Source organism: Pleurodeles waltl, chromosome 8, assembly GCF_031143425.1.
Source record: "Pleurodeles waltl isolate 20211129_DDA chromosome 8, aPleWal1.hap1.20221129, whole genome shotgun sequence".
In the NCBI taxonomy this organism is placed as follows: domain Eukaryota; kingdom Metazoa; phylum Chordata; class Amphibia; order Caudata; family Salamandridae; genus Pleurodeles; species Pleurodeles waltl.
The window spans coordinates 714287980-714308904 of record NC_090447.1 but is presented as its reverse complement, the minus strand read 5'-3'; the positions used below and the strand labels follow the sequence as shown (position 1 = coordinate 714308904).

At 43.5% G+C, this 20925-nt stretch overlaps 2 protein-coding genes across 3 annotated transcripts in view; one reads left to right on the top strand and one right to left on the bottom strand.

The window, feature by feature from the left end:
* Positions 1 to 20925, bottom strand: part of CMSS1 (cms1 ribosomal small subunit homolog) — a 1251672-nt gene that overhangs the window by 591088 nt on the left and 639659 nt on the right. The window lies entirely within an intron of this gene.
* Positions 1 to 20925, top strand: part of FILIP1L (filamin A interacting protein 1 like) — an 840953-nt gene that overhangs the window by 320480 nt on the left and 499548 nt on the right. For both annotated transcript variants that reach the window (XM_069204872.1, XM_069204871.1), the window contains exon 3: positions 2650 to 2747. The gene's annotated coding sequence lies outside the window, so the exon portion shown is untranslated. The remainder of the gene's footprint in view (positions 1 to 2649; positions 2748 to 20925) is intronic.

Here is a 20925-nt window from a genome sequence, read left to right as displayed (position 1 = left end):
ATTGACTCCAAATGTAATCCCATTCAACGATTCTGATTACCTAACCAGGTTATCCAACGTTTCACTAAAGAGGGCAAAAAGCAAGGGTAGCAACTGGAACTCCAGCCTCGTGTCTCTACCAAATGCAAACGTCTAAGAGGTTTGACCATTCAGGGTGACTTCAGCAGTCAGATGGGGGTAAACTGGAAGAGACCCCATCCAGTAAGCATGGCCTCTTCTGGAGGATGAGACACAGAATGGACCAATCCATCAAGTTGAAGGCCTTCGCTGCATCTTACGAGAGGAGTACTGCCGAGCCCATTTAAAGTATGACCTTTTCGACCAAGTGCATAGTGGATCTAATATTATCATGCATCTGGAGCCCCTGAAAAAACCCACTCTGCTCTGGATGGACCAGGGTGGGAAAGGCCTCATTAGATGGATGCCCAGAATCTTAATATAGAGCTTTACATCGATATTCAACAAGGGTATTGGCTGAAATGAAGTGCACAGTTGAAAGTTCTTCCAAGACCATGATAACCTTACCCATGAAGCCGAGATGGCTTCGCTGCTTGTGCGGGAATTGAACAGACATAAGTCTGGGGGCAGATTTATAAACAAATGTTTTCTAAAATGGTATAGTGTCTCCATCTAGACCCGGGGCCTTGTTGGGCTTCAAAGATTTAACTGCATGCTTAACCTCTTCCAGCTAGACCAGCTGTTCTCTATCATAGAGGCTGGCAAAATGTGGCAGTTGTGTCCATGTCGTCTGGCACCTGCTCCTCTTCTGAAATGGAAAGGACTTAGACATATCCCTTCTCCCATTTACAACAGAGCAGCCAAGCCAACTGCATCCCCACTTCATTTCCCTCATGTACATCCATTTTTTTTTTTAGATGCATTAAAGGCAATTCAGCCTTGCCTGTGTAATGCAGGCAGAGTTGGCCTTTAGCTGCTATCATTTTGCATGTAAATTGTCAGACTGGGGCAACGGCCCTTTCCCATTCCCTAGTCTTCTGTTCTAGTTTCTGAATTTCTAGTTTGCGTAGAAGTGACGCTCCTATGCAACACGGATAAACCTGCCTCTCATCACCACCTTAAATGCGTTCCAAACAGCACTGAGATTTTTTTTTAAGCAATTAGACATTGTTAATCTAGTAGCAGACTGTTGGTGTGGAAGGGGCATGAGATGGGGCGTTTTTAAAACGTACATTAATGTTTTAATTTATAATTAATATTTATGTAATTCAATTTTTTAAGCAATAATGTAAATTTTGATTAAATATTTTAATTAGTTATTACATTTTAAGTCATTGGTTGATCAGTTTCATTAATTCATAATGTATCATTTTATTTGTAATAATGTTATTTCATAACTAATTTATGGATATGCTTTCTTTCTTATAACATTTCTTTTTTATTCATTTTAATTGCTTGTTCATGTTTTAGGGTAGTAGGAATAGAATAGAATATGTTTATAATTTTTTAAATTGTAATTGTATTTTATTTGTAGGACAAATTTGTGTTTTTTAAATTTGTTTTTGTTCTATATTTAATTAACAGATTTATTACTTTAAATATGTTTTAATTTCTAGTCTACATTTAAATGTTTTATTTTAAAACTTTCATAGTGGGAATAGCAAGTTTGAAATCCCATCCTTCAAAGTCCAATATTGTCCCTGCTGTTCCTAACAGAGTGGAAATAATAAATCTGGCCCATCCAAAATCTAACACTATCCCTCCTTTTGTTTAAATTGGAGTGGGTATAGTAAATCTGACCCCCTCAAAGTCCAACACTTTCCATATGGTTGCTTAGATTGCAGAGGAAGTAGTCAATCTAACCCCTCATTTCCCTATTGTTGCCTAGGTTGTAAGGCAATAGTAAATGTGATCCCTCCAATGTCCAACACTTTCCCTGCTGTTGCTCAGATTGGAATGGGAATAGTTCATTTGAACCCTGCAAGTTCCATCACTTTCTCTACTTTTACTCATGCTGGAGTGGGAGTAATGAATTTTACCCCTCCAAGTCTATTTTTGTATTATTTGTTTAAGATGTTTTAATATATATATTTTACGCTTAAAAGTTTGTTTAATATAAATTATATTCCTTTTTTTGGTTAATTTATTTTAAATGTATACGTTTTTAAATGTTTAATATCTGGTGTATGATATTATAACTATGTTTAAATAACTATGTTTTCAAAATATATATATATTTTGCAACAATTTTTCAGTACATATTTTAATTTTTAGGTTTTTAAGTTATAAATATGTTTTACATATATTTTTATATTACAGGTATATTTTTTTAGAGTTAATACATGCTTTAAAAGTATTATTCTTTATTATAGATAAAATTTGGTATACTTACCCATTTTTTGACAACATTGGGTTGTCTATATTTTGTTGTCTATATTTTGGACTTCACATATAAAGTTTATAACGTCAATAGTTGTGGGTTTTTTGGGTGATATTTGTGTTGCCAGTATTTCAGCATACAACCATAAAATGTAATAATAAGAGATCTACCTTCGCTGTTGCTGTTATTTATAACAATTCCAATAGAAATATTACAAAAAACCTTGGAAGCCACTGGCTAAGTCATGCTTTCTTCAATGAGCCACAACCTACAAGCAGCCATGTCAATGTTACTTCTTTTATTTACCCTAGGAGGAAGAAAAGTGGAGTAAAACTCTTGGTACAAACCTTGGTCCATGAGTTCAAATATATTTCTTCAGAGGATGCATTAGTCTCCAGTGCTGACCCAGGTGAGAATTGAAAATGTGAAGTGGGAAGGATATAATACCATATATATCCCCAGAGATGTGAACAGTTGCCAAACAATATCAAAAAATTAAAATCTAAAGGAAGATGAAGGTGAATCTTAAGGACAAAAAATGGGGACCCTGGCATTAAGGAAGTTGAAGTATGGTGTTGGGAGCATTCACATAGTGCCATGTACCCCTCACAAGGCCCCAAAGTGCTTCAATTTGTATATGTTTTGGGAACCCTTCTGAAGACATGCGGTTAGAAAGTGTTGAATGCATTAAATCCTTTGTAGGAGATGTTGGTTGAATGCATGAAATTCAAAGATGTGATTTAAACATGGTGAAGCGTACGATGCTGTTGAGAGTGAAAGGAGTCATGGTTGGGGATAGCTACATACCAGTTGTGGGGATCAGCAATGCTTACAGAAGACAACTAGAATGGCTCACATACCTCACCCTGAAGTTTTAGGTATGCAAGAACATTTTTTGGGGGGAGGGGAAGAACATCAGAAAGTAGGATTACATGAACATGCAAATCACCCTGAAAAATGCATAGCCTGGAATCTCTTTAACAGGGTAGACGGAGTTTCCATTCTACTTGGAAAGAGGGTGTTACATACTAATGCTGAAACTGAAGAGACATCAGAGGATGAAAGTTTGTCACTTGAAAATTATTAATAAATGCACGGATGTTTCTAGCATCTTTTAACTCACACCTAGACTGTGTGCCAAAAGTATTTAACACATGCCTTATCGTAAGATGCCAGTCTCAGATAAGCATATGATTTGGCTGAGAACCTGTACGAGAATCTGCAAAGTGTTGCAATTAACATGAACATGTTTCTTATGTAATTCCCACGGTTATGAATATTTTGGTGATGGAGATGAAGTCATTGGTAATTAATCCTGAATCAAACAAAATTTGTAAGCAATCTGAATTTGTTTCAAATGTAATATAATACGCTTATTTGTTTTAAGCCATAACTATAAATGAAAAATCGTAATTCACTATTTTCTATTCTAAGATGGAGTTCTCTCTTCAATTGACTAATTTTAACAACAATTTGTATTAAGATAATATTGTACAATTAACTACCTTAAAAGGTGATTGACGCATTAATCTCTATCAAAGAAGAGTTTTTAAAGAAACTTTAAAACTTCAGAAAATATTTTTTTTATATGTATTTTAATTTATAGATAGTTTAGGGTTTAAGAGTCAGTAGAAGATAACTTGTCACTATTGATGAGATTGTTGGCCCACATGAAACAGGTTATTTAGATTGCTAATACCTTTAGTACCATTTGACAAATCTGAATGAAATTTGGCAACAACTCGGTCAATCCAGAAATAGTTCTTATTTTCAAATTCTGCACAGATTGGTAAAACAGAAGCAAAGTGTAACAATCACTAATCTATATAGGTAAACCTTTATTTTAAGACAAGTTTGTTCTTTGCTACAGCAAAAACTGGTAAGTGAATGACACTAAACTAGTAGAAACATAGTACTTTGCCTAGAATGTGATATCTACTTGACAAAATGCTTTGAAGGTTCATCATGCGGTGCATGCCCAGTTGGTTCAAAATACTAGCACTTGAATGTATTAGAGCCTTACTGGCTTCTGAACATTCTGCTCTAGCCAGTATTTTCTGATATCCGTAAACCAAGTCTGCAGTCATCATTCTGGAAACATTTCAGAGAACTCTAAAGTTTCCAATGTCTATACATAGTTCATCTAGTCCATTTTTAGGTTTCACCTAAGACAGTGTTCATGAACTGTCAGCAAAATCTTTTCTCAACAGCAAAAACATGAAAACTGGCTTAGAGCATGCCTATCACTTACGATTGGTTGGTTTCACCATCACTCGTTTCCTTGCCTCTTATTGATCACCACCTCCTACTTCCTAAAGGGTCTTCAAGTCTTTGTTCCTGCAGAGAACCATGGAACAAGTATAGTTTCCAGTCTACACACTCCTGCAGGTCCATTTTTTTTTTACATGCACTCTATACGAGTGCATCTGTCTCTCACCCCTCCCACTGCATGTGCTCTTGCCCCCACCCCAACTTCATTCTGTTCCTTTTCCTTTCCTCCTCACCCACATATCCCTCATGTTGCTTGACAGCCTGGCACTCCCTCCCCTGTATCTCCCGTTGTGTTGATGCGCTCTCCCTCCTCTCCCACAGCTCCCTCATGTTGCTTGATGATCCACTGCACTCCCCATCCTCCATGGTGTTGCTACTCCCTCCCTAGTCACCCACACTTCACTTGTATTGCTTGCCCCCACCCTCCTCCCTATGTCCCTTGAGTTGGTAACACCCCCCCCACAGTTCCTATTACTGCCTCCCACACCATGCCCCCCACAAAAACATTACACAAAGCCCTATAGCTCTCGTGGATCCAAGGGGTATTTGGCTTTGTTTAATGCTTTTAGTCACACTGGGCAGCAAAAAAGACCTCTGTGCAACCTGGCTTACAAATTATTTTTTTTAAACACTATGACGTGGTCAATGTTGGCTGTGTCATAACACCTTTTCTTTGTAGCTTTAAAAAGCCCATTTCTGTGCAACATGTCTAAAGAAAACCATTGACAAAGCCAGCACATCTCGCACAGGCGAAACCTAGAGGCTTTGCCAATGCATGTTCTTTGCATTCTGGTATTTGTACTCTTGTTTATCAAAACGTATGACCTGGGAAACTTGAGAGGTCTGTTTTCCTGGGGCCATAAAAGGCACGATGGGCACATCAGATGCTAAGGAGGAGAGGATGTGGTCCCTAGAGGTAAAAATGCCCTTCTCCAGCCAGCAGTAACTCATTTCATGTACATAGTTGTTTTCAATGAACAGGTTGCAAACTGTTACTGAGCATCATCTGTGGGCACCAAATTAGGGCAAGGCAATTGGATACAGGGTGTGGTCGAAGCCTCGTTCTGCGTCCTGAGCTTGCTAAGCACAGGAGAAGACCTAAATTAGTGTGCTCTTGAGGCAGAAAATGGTGAGTTAAGGCTGTGCATTGTAGCAGGAGTCTGCTGGGTAGAGTCATATGTGTGCCCAACAGATTCTGGGGGCAGGTCCTAGCCAAAGGTCACTCCTTGCACTCAAAGATCAATGGGCATAGCTGAAGGTTATGCACAGTAGTGTCTGGGGCAGTGAGAATGAACAAATGGGATAACTAAAATTATGTTAACCCCTTGGGTGCCGCAGGCGAGGTGGGCTCGTCCTCGGCATCGCTTCCCCTTCCACCCCAGCCCCCCCGTGGCGTCTGATGACGTCAGTGAGCTTTCACGCACTGACCTCATCAGAGGCCTTACCCCCGGCGCTGAATCGAAGGAGAAATGCAAAAGCATTTCTCCTCCGATCACGTGGAGGGGGCGGAGAGGCATGATAGGAGAGGAAAGGCCTTTCCTCTCCTTTGATGTCTCTCTGAGCATTTCTGCTGCCCGATCGCAGCAGAAATGCCACTAGACACCATGGATTTTTTTTTTTTTTGTTATTTGAAATAATGGGAGCGCCCCCTTGGGCAAGGGCCGCTCCTCGGGGGGCAAATTATTTCTAGGCCATTTCTGCCCCCACTGGACACCAGGGATCATTTTTTTTTTTTTTTTATGTTTGGGGAGCGACCCCTTGGGCAAGGGTCGCTCCTGTGTATGTGTGTGTGTGTGGGTAGGGGGGGATCGGGGGTGAAATTATTATTAGGCCATTTCTGGTTGGCCTTGCCATCTGCCCCCGGGGGGGGGCAGAAACAAACAACTAGACACCAGGGATTTTTTTATACTTATGCATAAGGGGAGTGGCCCCTTGTGCAAGGGCCACTCCCCAGGGGGGCAAATGACTTTTAGGCCATTTCTGCCTCCCCCTGGGGGCAGATCGGCCTAAAATTATTGGGGATAATTTTTGTTTTGTATTTTTTTATGTTTGGGGAGTGACCCCTACGGCACTCGGGAGGGGGGCATTGGGGGGGAATTATTATCAGGCCATTTCTGCCCTACCCCCTTGGGGCAGAAACCTCTAGACACCATGGATTGGTGTGTGTGTATGTGTGTGTTTTGCTTTGGGGGGGGCAAGGGTCGCTCCCCATGGGGGCACATTACTGTTGGCCATAACTGCCCCCCTTTGGAGCAGATGGGCCTATTTTTGGAAGGCCCATCTGCCCCCAAGGGGGGGCAGAAAGCCCACCAGAGACCAGGGAAGATTTTTTTTAAAGTAAGAGGTTGGAGGTATGGCCATACCCCCACCCAAATAAATACGGCCAAAGTTGTTCTGCCCACCAGTGGGCAGATTGGGCAATTACCCCCGATCCACACCCCGGGGGTCAGAAAGTCTACTAGATGCCAGGGAATAAAAAAAAATAAAGGAAAATAGTGGGGTGGTGGCTACCAACCAGTATGGGCCTGGTTATGCCCCCACCCCGAACTGAAGGGACTAACAGTCATTCAGCTCTCCCCCGCACACTAAAACATCTTATCCCATGGCAAGCAGGAGGACATTTGATTATTTTTGGTTTTTGTTTTACATTTGGGCCATGAGAGCTTGGTAACTCTCAAAATCGTCCCACTTGAATGGTGAGGGCTGCACTTTTTTTTTTACTTTGGAAAGCTGCCATGTAGAAAAATCCACAAGACCTAGACACATCTGAAAACTAAACATCTAGTTGATTCCAGGGTGGTGTGCTTCACATGCACCCTGCACCATTTCCTTACCCACAATGCCCTGCAAACCTGCAACTTTGCTGGAAAGCACACTTTTTTCCCACATTTTTGTGATGGAACCTTCCGGAATCTGCAGGAATCCACAAAATTCCTACCACCCAGCATTGTCTCATCTATACCAATAAAATTTCTGCTGCACTTGTCAGCCTAAAAATGTTTTTTTTCAAACTGCCCTTTTGGACCCACTTTGGTTCCCCCTCAATTTTGACGTGTTTTTGGCTATTCCCTGTCACAAACACTTGGCCCACTCACACAAGTGAGGTACCATTTTTATCGGGAGACTTGGGGGAACACTGGGTGGAAGGAAATGTGTGGCTCCTCTCAGATTCCAGAACATTCTGTCACCGAAATGTGAGGAAAAAGTGTTTTTTTAGCCACATTTTGAGATTTTCAAAGGATTCTGGGTAACAGGACCTCGTGAGAGCCCCACAAGTCACCTCGTCTTGGATTCCCCTAGGTCTCTAGTTTTAAAAAATGCACAGGTTTGGTAGGTTTCCCTAGGTGGCGGCTGAGCTAGAGGCCAAAATCCACAGGTAGGCACTTTGCAAAAAACAGCTCTGTTTTCTTTATGCAAATGTGATGTGCCCGTGTTGTGTTTTGGGGCATTTCCTGTTGCGGGCACTAGGCCTACCCACACAAGTGAGGCACCATTTTTATCGGGAGCCTTGGGGAACGCTGGGTGGAAGTAAATTTGTGCCTCCTCTCAGATTCCAGAACTTTCTGTCACAGAAATGTGAGGAAAAAGTGTTTTTTTAGCCACATTTTAAGGTTTGCAAAGGATTCTGGGTAACAGAACCTGGTGAGAGCCCGACAAGTCACCCCGTCTTGGATTCCCCTAGGTCTCTAGTTTTCAAAAATGCACAGATTTGGTACGTTTGCCTAGGTGGCGGCTGAGCTAGAGGCCAAAATCCACAGGTAGGCACTTTGCAAAAAACACATCTGTTTTCTTTGAGAAAATGTTGTGTGTCCACTTTGTGTTTTGGGGCATTTCCTGTCGCGGGCACTAGGCCTACCCACACAAGGGAGGTACCATTTTTATCGGGAGACTTGGGGGAACATAGCATAGCAAAACAAGTGTTATTGCCCTTTGTCTTTCTCTACATTTTTTCCTTCCAAATGTAAGACAGTGTGTAAAAAAAAACGTCTATTTGAGAAATGCCCTGTAATTCACATGCTAGTATTGGCACCCCAGAATTCAGAGATGTGCAAATACCCACTGCTCCTCAACACCTTATCTTGTGCCCATTTTGGAAATACAAAGGTTTTCTTGATACCTATTTTTGACTCTTTATATTTCAGCAAATTAATTGCTGTTTACCCAGTATAGAATGAAAACATACTGCAAGGTGCAGCTCATTTATTGGCTCTGGGTACCTAGGGTTCTTGATGAACCTACAAGCCCTATATATCCCCGCAACCAGAAGAGTCCAGCAGACGTAACGGTATATTGCTTTAAAAAATCTGACATTGCAGGAAAAAGTTATAGAGTAAAACGTGGAGAAAAATTGCTGTTTTTTTTCACCTCAATTTCAATATTTCTTTTTTATTTCAGTTGTTATTTTGTGTAGGAAACTCTTGTAGGATCTACACAAATTACCCATTGCTGAATTCAGAATTTTGTTTACTTTTCAGAAATGTTTAGGTTTCTGGGATACAGCATTGGTTTCACACACTTTTCTGTCACTGACTGGAAGGAGGCTGAAAGCACAAAAAAAAATTAAAATGGGGTATGGGGGTATGTCCCAGTAAAATGCCAAATTGTGTTGAAAAATTGGATTTCTGATTCAAGTCTGCCTGTTCCTGAAAGATGGTGATTTTAGCACTGCAAACCCTTTGATGCCAATTGCAGGGAAAAACCACAAGCCTTCTTCTGCTGCACTTTTTTCCAATTTGTTTTTAAAAAAACGAAATGTTCACTGTATTTTGGCTAATTTCTTGGTCTCCCTCAGGGGAACCCACAAAGTCTGGGTACCTCTAGAATCCCTAGGATGTTGGAAAAAAAGCACGCAAATGTGGCGTGGGTAGCTTACGTGGACAAAACGTTATGAGGGCCTAAGCGCGCCCTGCCCCAAATAGCCAAAAAAAGGCCTGGCAGCGAAGGGGTTAAAATCCTGTGGTCACATCAAAGGTGGAGAGGTAACCCTGGAGAATGAGAAAATATGTGTGGGTCAAACAAAACACCCAGCATGAGTACAAATAAAACCATCATCAATAATAAGTACATGTAACAGGAGTAAAAAAAAAAATCCAAAAAAAATCCTCACTTTTGTGGTTTGGCCCAATGAAATCCTCCCTGGTATCTTTATTATCTTAGTGTTGTCAGGGAGCCATGTGGTTGTCAACTAAAATAGCCCACATCTGAACTTAAAGATGTAGATTTGTTTCCACCCTAGAAGAGTAGATTTTTCGATTTTGAGGAACATGCAGGATCCACGCGTCTGCAGAGGACTGGATGCCAAGAGCATTGAAGATAATAAAGACTTTCTAAATGCACTGTTTATGAGAAGGAGGTGGGGAGCACAGAAGAATCATAAAATACACCTGTGTGTGGTCAAGGATTTGTGGTAAAGGCTCGCAAGGTTATGACGGCGTTTTGAAGGATGCTTCTCAGCTATGGTAGCAAATAAATGGTGGGATAATTATGTTGTCTGGACAGGGAGGAGGTGCAATGGCGTAACTCAACTTGAGAGAGCCGAGACACCCACCCCCCCCTCCGCAAAGTATACAGAGGGCCCCCCTCCCGAACTCACTCACGATTTTTCAGGTCAGGAGGCCCCTGGCGCTAGTGTTCCCCCCCCCCCCACACACAACACGGGGGGCTTTGTTACGCCCTGGCGCTAGTGTTCCCCCCCCCCCCACAAACACACAACACAGGGGCTTTGTTACACCCTGGCGCTAGTGTTCTCCCCCCCCCGCACACACACACACAACACGGGGGGCTTTGTTCCGCCACTGTGGAGATGCCCATATGCATCCCAGTTACCACTATGGCCGCTGCCGGAAATGAAAGCACTTATGGGAACACGCAAGAAGAAAGTATGTGTTGATAAAAGGGTAATTCACTTGGAGGATCTGTGTACAGATAATAGTTTATACACCTTCCCCAGTGTGTGTGCCACATTTGGGATCCCGGCGAGATAATTTCTTACAATACAATGTCATCCTTTATCTAGCACATCTGAGCTTGGGACCTGTACGTTGAGAGGCGCCATCGTTGAGGTCACTATATTGCATCCCAACACAAGGACACAGTAGGAAGCAATCACCACATTAAATATTGCACTGTTGGCACAACAGAAGCAGGCGACATCAGATGTGAAACTAACGTCGGAGCGAGACATGGGTGTGGATATCACGGACAAAAAATGGAGTAGGTCACTAGAACATGTGAAAAAACTATCAGGTTTAGATTAACCAATTTAACTACTTGCCCCAGACATATCTGACACTACGGTGTATGCATCCCATGTATGTTTAAGGGGCCGTCCTCCAATAGTCATAGATGCCAACAGCAGGATGGCGGCTTTTTCCATATGGTGTGGAAATGTGCAGTACTACGGACAACATAGGGTGAGGTGATGTAATATGTATCCAAGGACAGACACTTGTGTAAATTTGTTGACCTAGCACTGATACTACTCAAACCAAATCTTTGAAAGCGGCGCTAGCCGCGACTATTAAGAGTTGGTTAAAAAGGACTAGCAAAAGTGAGCTCTGGCGGAAGCTGAGGTCATGATAATTATCAGGAAAAAACTGAGGTAATATGTCTGGCATGTACACGTGGTGAGAGTAAAAGCCAAAAATGATGATCGACCGCCAAGAAGGGGACAGGGAAACACATGGTCTATGATTTGGAAGTCGTTACAGGAATATGGAGGGTTGCTATGAATAAACACATAGAACAAGAATGTAGTTTAAGTAGTAGTTGTGACACTTATTTATTAACTGCAACCCTTCCCACGTCACTCACCTGCAACACAAATATTGCTTGTGATCACTCATAATCAGGGCCACTGGAATTATGCGGCAGGTAATGACCAGATTATCGGATAGGGTTAAGTAAATAATGCAGCAAGAAAATGCAAATTATGCGGCACATTTTGTGATTATTTTACCTCATTAGTTTATCATTTTGAAACTTAACATTATCTGGGTAGTAGTTGCACTTCACTAGTACTAATTTAACAGCTAAATATAGCAATAAACTACAGGAAGTGTACCAGTCAAATGGATTTCCACCACACAGCAACACGTGTCTCTGCGTTTTTGGCAAATGTAAAAACCTTTGTGCAAGAAGCAATTTTTGTGTTAAAATCTGCAGATTATGCGGCAGACCATGGATTTGGCAAATGCAGCAAATCTACAATTATGCGAAAATCGCCGCGGCCGCACAATCGCAGAATTCCAGTGGCCTGCTCACAATGCACCTGCGCATAAATAATCAACCTTCAAAGTCAAGCATCGCGGCATTTCTCTGGTAGTATGTCAAATCATAGTTTTTAACATTCACACTGTGTTAGCATTGTGTTCCCCTCGCTCATTGCTTGGGATTGTTCTCTGCTTACCGTCCTGGTTTATTTTGTGTTTTTTCCTCTTTCACTGACTGAGTCACATAGGCAGTGAGACTAATAACCGGCAAACAATTGTAAAACACTAATGTTTCCCTGTGGTGACATTGAATGAAAAAAAGTCACGACTGTTCCGTTGACCTAGCAGACTGTTGTGTAAAACAATAAAAATGTGTTTTAAAAAAAAAAATCGTTTTCACATTTTCGGTAACGTCTTCTTTGGGGGTCCATACAGGCCAATTGGTCCAGCCCTTGTGTGATGTAAATTCCAGGAACCCTTCAGACAAAGTGAATGTTTTTATTCCTAGTCTTCGGTTGCTCTCCATAGTGCATACCCCTTTCTCGATATCTGCGCTCTATGGTGGTGCCTGTTTTTCCCGCTGCGCCACTTTCCCCTGAAGCAGTCGTATTAACCCTGCAAAGTACAACCGCAAAAGGATTATGTTTTGTGGCCAGCGGGGAGGTGTAGGCCCATATTTTGTGCAGTGGCCCCTAGAGGGTGCAGCATCCCTGACCCGCATTTCGTTCTCCAAACGGCCAATTTTCTTTGTTCTTCTCTGATAACTAGTTTTCTTGTTTTCACTCTGCCTTTGCTCCATAGCTATGGTTTCTCCAGCTGCACTGCCCTAGCTTCTGTGTTTCCTTTTTGGCAAAGTCTTTGAAAGTATGAATATCCCCCAGGGCCCTGCACAGATCCAGCACCACCGGTGCCACCCGGTTAGTCCATCTTTTAGCACTGGAATACTTCTCACACTTGTTTTGATGTCAACTGGCTGTCAAGCTGCCCTGCCAAGTGGCAGTCCATCTGCCCAGCTGCTATGTACCAGCAATTTCCAGGGGTACTCCAGTTTCCCGATATGGGTCTTTGCCTAAGATTTGGCAGTGATCCCGCTACTGTGCACCCCCATTACAGCCTCCAGGTGGCCATCTTTGTCACTTTCTTCCTTGCTACGGTGTATAGTAACGGAGGGGGAATAGTGTGCAAGGCTCCAATTATCATTAGAGCCTTAAAAATGGTCCTATGTCAATAAGAGAGCCAGAGTTGTTTTCCGCTCCTTGGTGGGCCTGCTAATGCAACTCTAAGGATCGGATGGCTACTTAATAGGGGCTGGGCTGCAAGCCACTCATCTAGCAATTGAAACCTCCAGGAGAACATGCCCCACGTGTCCCTTGTTTGTGCATGTTCCATTTTCATAGCACTTGGACAGGGAAAAGGAACTGGTTGTCTACCACCAAGCTTCAAGGATCGCTGTTCAGAAAGAATACCCCACTCGCATAAGCATTTCCCCCCGCAGAACCAAGGGCAATTATGTCCAAGCGCGAAGATCATCTTGAGTTTCTGTAAGCGCTGAAGGCATGGGTAGGGTCATTCTTACAGAGCTCAAGGAGATTTTATGAGGTAACTTTAGAAATGGAGGGGATTGGATCGTTTAAGCCAATCAAACCATATGTGGCTATGAGCATTCTTGCAGTTCATCTGCACTTCTATGACAGTTGAGAGTCAAGCCTTACACAGGTAACTTTCAGACCATTAAGGGAGGACGGCAGAGCAGCCAAACACACGAACAGTGGGTGCGATTAAAGGTAACTGTATTAAACAAGCAGGGGCGTAGGAGACAATACATTTCTGGGGGGGACAGGGACAGCCTTGGTGACTTTAAATCAACCCTATACAAATCGGTCGTTGTTTACAAACTGCTGGCTCCGATAAATATACACAATCATATATATTGGAAGTGAAATAGGGAGAAAGGGAGGCATGTTTTCACAGTCTGAAAGTATCTTTTATTGTTATTTACATTCACAAAGTAATTAGCTCAAATGTGAAAATAACATGTTGATTAACCTTGCATCTTCATGAACCAAGCAAATAAAGGTAGGAGGGTAAAAAGGAAGAACATACCCTTTGCGCCCACACCCACCATGCCCTTCGCCTCATGCCAATTGGAACCGCACTGGAGCTATCAAAAGCGATTAGGTACAAGAGTTGTAAACTGTGCTCGGAAACCATAGTTCTAATAACACTTCTACTCCTGTGTGTGATCTTGGGCAGCTCAGCTCCACATCAGTCATAACTAGAAGTATTTCAACTGAAGAAGCTCTTGGAGTTACAGGCTATATAAACATGGATTCTCTAATCTCTGTATAAACTGCAGTCACTAATTTATTTAGAAACGGCTGTTTGTGATGCACCAAGTCACTGCGTATAAAGAAAAGACATTCACTGATTATAAGGAAAATACATCAGAAAATGACTATGATAGGGTTATTACAGTCGAGTTCTGACATTACAATGCCTTCTGCCAGAGCTAGCAGCCAAGCTGAAAGGCAGATCAGGTCACAGAGCATAATCAATGCAGCTGTTTAATGCAAAAAATTGAATGTTGCTTTTCTTTCTTCTGCTCTACTTTAATAGCTTGGAATGACAGAAGATATGCACTAAGGTTTTAAGTGGTTTGTGGGAAAGTTGGTGGTGTGACCATGTATTATATGGGGTAAGATACCCCCGGCGTACATAAGGATATTGCAAGTCACCTTGAAGTTCATACCTTATAAACAAGCATTGGCAAAGCCAATAGGTCTCGCCTATGCAAGTTCTATTTCCTTTGCCAATGTGTTTTAGCGATGCTGTACACTAGCAAGACTACTATTCAGCATGGCGCAAAGTTAATGGCATAAAGGAGAATGATGTGTCATCGACTGGTGTGGTGTAGTGTCATGGAGTAAGTAGAGTGTCCTAGAATGGAGCAGTAAACTAACTTTAAAGGAACAGGGGTCCCTTGAATAAAATGCAACACCACTCCCATAAACAATGATATTAAAGTAGTATGCAAATGGAATGTTTCATGCATTTATTCAATCAAAATATAAAAGATCAAATGTAGTGGGAAAACATCAACAGGGGAAATCGAGAAAGACTGGTATTCGGGCATTAGACAAGTTATCTGGATGACCCAATGTCACCAATTACAAGAAAAATGTAAAAAGTAACCTATATAGTACAGTGGTATGGAGGAGGCTGGCCTGGTTTGTAGTGGGTACCTATGGGACTTACACCTTATACCAGGTCCAGTTATCCCTTATTAGTGAAATGTAGGTAGTGTCTAGAAGCCAGGCTCTCTAGGGGTAGCTGTAGCTGAACAGCCAAGGCTTATCTAGGAGACATGCAAAGCTCATGCAATACCACTGTAGTCACACAGTACTCACACACATGAAAGAAAATACTCAGTGTTGCAAAAATAAAGGTACTTTATTTTAGTGACACAAATGCCAAAAATAGCATAGAGACTCTTCTCCCTTAGGTGGCAAGTAATAAACCAATTATATACACTAGTATGCAGCAATAGCAATAAAAACAGTTAGAAAACAGTGCAATTAATGAAAATCACAATGGTTAGAAATGGGCCTAGGGGAAACAAAAACCATATACAAAGAAAGTAGAATGTGGATGTTGGTTTCCCACCTAGGCAAGTATGGTGTGTAGAGGGGCGTTGGGAGTATTAGAAAACACCAAAGGTAAGTAATAGAACCCACGTCAGAGCCCAGGAAAGCAGGAGTAAATCACAATAACTTTCCTAGAACACACAAGAACACGAGAAAGAAGATAATGCAAGAACCAGAAGATACTTCAAGACACAAAGGGTGGATTCCTGGACCTAAAGACCTGTGGAAGAATGGGACTAGGTCCAAGAAGCACAGAAGAGTCCCGGGAGGACAGGAGCCCCTGCTAACCTGAATGAAGGTGCAAAAGAAGAACCACTGGTGAAGAACAACAGTCAGTACTGCACCCAAGAAGATGGATGCGGGTTCCTGGTTGGTGTAGATGATATCCCACACCGGATGGATGATTGCAGTCTGGTTTGCGTCGCTGGATTCCGCCAACAAGCCTTGGCCCACGCAAAGCTCACGGTTAGCGGAAAATGGCACTGCCTGGGACCAGGAGGGACCTGGTGGACTCTACCCAGGAGGAGGAGTCAGAGGGGGGCTCTCAGCAACTCAGAGAGCCCACAGAAGACCAGCCAGCGCACACAGGAGTCCTCCAGCACGGGGACAAAGGAGTTGCAAAAGGAGGCCCATGCAGCACAAAAACAAAGGATCCCACGCTGCCAGAGAACCACTCAGGAAGCTGTGCATCGCAGGAAGGAGTGCTCGGGCCGGAGCTACATTGTCCACAAAGAATTTCATAAAAGGATGGCAACAAGCCTTGGCAACTGAAAAACATGTGGTGCACAGGAGTACTGTCTTGCGTGGGAAGGCTAGCTCTTACCTCCACCAAAGTTGGACAGTAGGACGTCAGGACCATCGGGACCACTTCAGTCCACCACCCGTGATGTAGGATCCATGCAACTCGACAGGAGAGGGGACCCACGCAGATGGTCGTTGTTGCAGAGAGGTGCCTGCTGAAGCAGGAGAGTGACTACTTCACTTCAAGAGAGATTTGTTCATTCTTCTGGTGCAGGCTGAAGACAGGCTATCCTCTGAGGATGCATGACCGGGAAACAGTTGCATTTGCTGGCAAGAGTTGAAGATACAATGTTGCAGAAGTCGTCTTTGCTTCGTTGTTGCAGTTTGTAGAGTTCCTGGAGGGTCCAGATGCAGTTTCTTCAGTGAGAAGGTGAAGTAAAGGATGCAGAGGATTTCTGTTGGAGTCTTGCAATCCGAATCTGAAGAACCTCCCAGAGGAGAGACCCTAAATATCCCTGAAAGGGGGATTGGTCAGCTAAACAGGTAAGCACCTATCAGGGAACGGCTCTGACACCACCTGCTGGCACTGGCCACTCAGATGCTCCCAGGGTTTGCTGCCAACTTGGAATCCAAGATGGCAAAACCCAGGGACCTCCTGGAGGAGCTCTGAGCACCACACCTGGGGTGGTGATGGACAGGGGAGTGGTCACTCCCCTTTCCTTTGTCCAGTTTCGTGCCAGAGCAGGGACTGGGGGTACCTGAACCAGTGTAGACTGGATTATGTAAGGAGGCCACCAAATGTGCCCTTCAAAGCATTTCCAGTGGCCTGGGGAAGGAAGCTACCCCTCCCAAGCCTGTAACACCTATTTCCAAAGTAAGGGTGTGTGACACCCCTCTCCCAAAGGAAATCCTTTGTTCTGCCTTCCTGGACTTGAGCTTCTCAAGCAACAGGAGGGCAGAAACCTGTCTGAGAGGTGGCAGTAGCTGGGGCTGCCTGGAAAACCTCAGAAGGCTGGAATGGCAATACTGGGGGTCCCCCAAGGAGCCCCCAGAGTGCATGAAATCATACAACCAATGCTTGCAAAAGCCTTGGGGTATGATTCTAACATGTTTGATACCAATCATACCTATGTTCGGAGTTACCATTATGTAGCTGGGAATAGGTAGTGACCTATTTCAAGTACACGTGTAAAATGGCATCCCCGCACTCATGAAGTCTGGGAAAATGGTCCTGGAGGTCGTGGGGGCACCTCTGCTAGTGCATGCACCTTTTCACGGAGGCTGCAATGGCAGTCCTGCAGAAGCCTTTGCATGGGCTCCCTATGGGTGGCAAAAGAAATGCTGCAGCCCATAGGGATCTCCTGGAACCCCAATACCCTGGGTACCTAAGTACACTATAGTAGGTACTTATAAGGGGTACCAGTATGCCAATTTTGGGTGAAATACTGGGTTACCAGTATGCAACAACCATAATTTAAATGAGAGATCATAACTACTGGGGTCCTGATTAGCAGGAGCCCAGTAGACACATTCAAACACACTTCACACTGACAAACAGGGAAAATGTGGGGGTAACCAAGCTAGAAAGAGGCTACTTTCCAAGGTTAGCATTCACAATAATGATTTACAAGCTTTTATACACCGACTTTTACATGAATGAGTCAAATAGTGAATCAAGAAGTCATTAGCTCATAGTACCTATGCTTATGCCAACTTATGTACAATATCACAAATTCAAGTCAAGGTACTTTGGCTGACGATATTTCTATCCCCTGGACAAGTATCAGAATCACCCTAAGCCTTCATTAAGCTTGAGTTAAAAGGGTTACAGAGAGCTTGTAACCAAAACGGCGAAGATAAATCTGACTCACGTCTCATATGAGTGAGAAGGCAATCAATGGAGATCTGAATCTCTAATCAAGCGCCAATGCCATAAATTAGTAGTTGAGTGGAGTAGTGTCACAGTGTAATAGAGTGTCGTAGAGTGGCAGAGTGTCATAGAGTGGAAAGGCATAAAGAAGAGTGAACTGGTGTAGAGTAAAGTAATGTGAAGTGGCATAGAGTAAGTTGGGTAGAGTGTTGTTGAGCACAGTACATTGTTATAGTGGAGTGGCATAGAGGGTTGTGCAGTGGCGTTGAGTAGAGTATCGTAGATTGAAGTGGCAGAGAGTGGGGTGGAATGGCATAGAGTGGAGTAAAGTAGAATGGAGTGGCGTATAGGGAGTTGTGTAGGGAGTTACAGAGTGGAGAAAGTGTTAGAGTTTAAAGGAATAGAGTGTCAGAGTCTAGTATCATGGAGTGTAATGCCAGAGTGAAGTATTATAGAGTGGAGTTGGGTGGTCTAGAGTGAAGTGGCATAGAGTACAGTGGTGCAAAGTAGATTGGTGTAGAGTGTAGTGGTATAGAGTGTATTGGTTGTGAGTAAAGAGGTGTAGAGTGCATTGGCGAAGACCCCACTGGTTTAGCATACATTGTAGTAGCGTAGAGTGGTGAAGAGTCGAGGGGTGCAGAGTGGAGTGGCACAACATAGAATACAGTGGTTCAGAGTGCGGTGTCATAGAGTGATGCGTGCCTGGTAGAGTGGAGTGGTGCAAGGTAGAGTAGACTGCATCACGGCACTCCACCACTGCACTCTACACCAGAGTAGAGTGGCATAGAGTGTAGTGGCATATAGTAGATTGGTGTAGAGTTCAGTAGAGTGGCATATAGTTGAGCGGTGCAGAGTGGCGTGCCGTGCCGTGGTGCAGAGTAGAGAGGAGTATAGTTCAGTGGCAGAGTGCAGTGTTGCAGAGTAGAGTTTCATAAAGGGCAGTGGTGTAGAGTAGAGTGGCATAGAATGCATTGGTGTAGAATGCAGTGATGTACAGTGATGCAGAATAGAGTGGCGTAGAGTACAGTAGTGCAGAGTAGAATAGAGTTGCATAGAGTGCCGTGGCATAGAATGGATTGCTGCAGAGTACAGTACAGTGGTGAAGAGTAGATTGTTGCAGAGTGGAGCATAGTGATGTGGAGTGCAGTAGCATAGAGCAGTGCAGAGCAGATTGGAATGGCGCAGGGTACATTGGAGTGGTGCAGGGTAGATTAGACTGGCATAGCATAGAGTGGAGTTGCGTAGATTGCAGTGGCATAGAGGAGATGATTTCAAAGTAGAGTGAAGTGCCCTACAGTGGAGTGGTGTAGAGTAGATTAGACTGCAGTGATGCAGAAGAGAGTGCAGTGGGACAGAGTACAGTGGCATTGAATGCAGTGGTGCAGAGTAGAGTGGCATGGAGTTCAGTGGCAGAGAGTGCAATGTTGCAGATTAGAGGGTCACAGAGTACAGTGGTGTATTGTAGAGTGGCATAGAGAGCTGTGGCGCCGAGTACAGTGGCATTGAAAGCAGTGAAATAGAGTGTTGTGGTGCAGAGTAGATTGGCATAGAGTCCAGTGGCATAGAGTGCATTGATTTTGAGTAAAGTGGTGAAGAGTGCACTGGCAGAGTGCAGGGGTGTAGTGTACAATGGTTAGAGTAGAATAGCATGGATTGCAGTGGCGCTGTGTAGAGTGGAGTGGTACAGCATAGATTGCAGTGGCGTAGAATAGCACAGAGTGGAGAAACGTGGTGTAGGGTGCAGTGGCATGGGGTAGATTGTTTAAGAGTAGAGTGAAGAAAAGATAGAGAAAAGATAATATACTTCAATATGCTTAAGTATGTAACGATAACAACAACATAAATAATAACGCTAGGCATAACGGCCCAAAATGAAATATGGCTTCTCCCTGTTAGCCACGCTGTAATCAAGTCCTTCATTACCCAGATAACAAAACATTAAAAATAAATGTTAGAAAAATATACCCTTCTAATAGCTAAATTATTGTGTGAAAGGGTAAAATCTGGGCTCAATCTCGACTTCACTGTTTCACCAACTGGTGTGATCTTAGTCAAATATAAATATTGTGTTTCACAGAGTCTCCTTTCTAGCCTGCAGGCATCAGGGTGAGTGGGACTCTGTTACCTCTTTAGATCCTCCTCATTGTCTTGCAGCTCCTCTTGAAGGCGTCCTGCAGTGCCCCTCTTCAAGGCAGCAGGTGATGCAGACAGTAATCATCCAAAACCCTTCTCCTCCTCCTGCCCTTTGTTCTTATGAGCACCCTTAATGCCCACTGCTGTGAACAGGACAAACAAAAGGGCAGAGGGCGCAGGGGGCCTCCGGACTCACCTTCATTCTGTTCCCATCAGATTGGAGGATGGTCCCTACAGGGCTATCATAAGTAGCGCTTTTGTGCGCTAATGGCCCTCTGAATAATAGATGTGAGTGGGGAAATTATTGTGTCCCCTTGTCCCCCCACCTTCGTCCCCCGTGTCCCCCACCCTCCAAAATCTGGGGGGGATACATCCCCTGCGTCCCCCACACTTCCTACGCCCATGTAAACAAGCATTGCAAAGCTAATAGGTCTCACCTTTGGGACTTACTGGCTTTACCAATGTTTTTTAACAATGATGTACCCCAACCCCAAATTGGAAACAACATTGGGGGTGCAGGTGTGGGAGAAGCACTACAGAGGACACCTGTGGGAGCAGAGAAAAACAAGCGGGCAAAAAAGAAAGCAATGTGGAGCTGGTGAGAGAAAAGCAAGCGAGAGAGAGAGAACTACTTTGATCTTGGAAGGCAGGAGCGCATGTGTGAGAAAGCAGGAGGGGGCAGAGAAGAATCAACTGTGTTGGACGGACTGCGACTGC